The sequence below is a fragment of the Strix aluco genome, chromosome 5 (genome assembly GCF_031877795.1).
Source record: "Strix aluco isolate bStrAlu1 chromosome 5, bStrAlu1.hap1, whole genome shotgun sequence".
Lineage (NCBI taxonomy): Eukaryota > Metazoa > Chordata > Aves > Strigiformes > Strigidae > Strix > Strix aluco.
The window spans coordinates 482,171-482,507 of NC_133935.1; positions in this window are offsets into that span (position 1 = coordinate 482,171).

Here is a 337-nt window from a genome sequence, read left to right on the forward strand (position 1 = left end):
GACCCTCGCCCCGCCCCTTCCGGCGCCGCTCCCTAGCAACGGCGACGCGCCGGGGGCGGGACTTCCGGAGCGGCGGCGGGAGCTCGGTTGCCAAGAGAGGGCTGCGCAGGTCGCGGCGGCCATCTTGTTCCCGCAGTGGGGAACCCTGCGGCGCCGCTGCTCGGGACCGGCGGTCCGCGTCAGCCCAGACTCTCGGTAGCAGCGCCGCGAGGGAGGAGAGGTGGCGAGAGTGCTGGGCGGGGTCGGGCCCCGGCGCACGCCCCGAAGGGAAGGGACGTGTTCCCCCTGGGGCCTGTACAGGGCCGCGGCCTTGCCCGCCCTTTTCCATCGCCCTCAG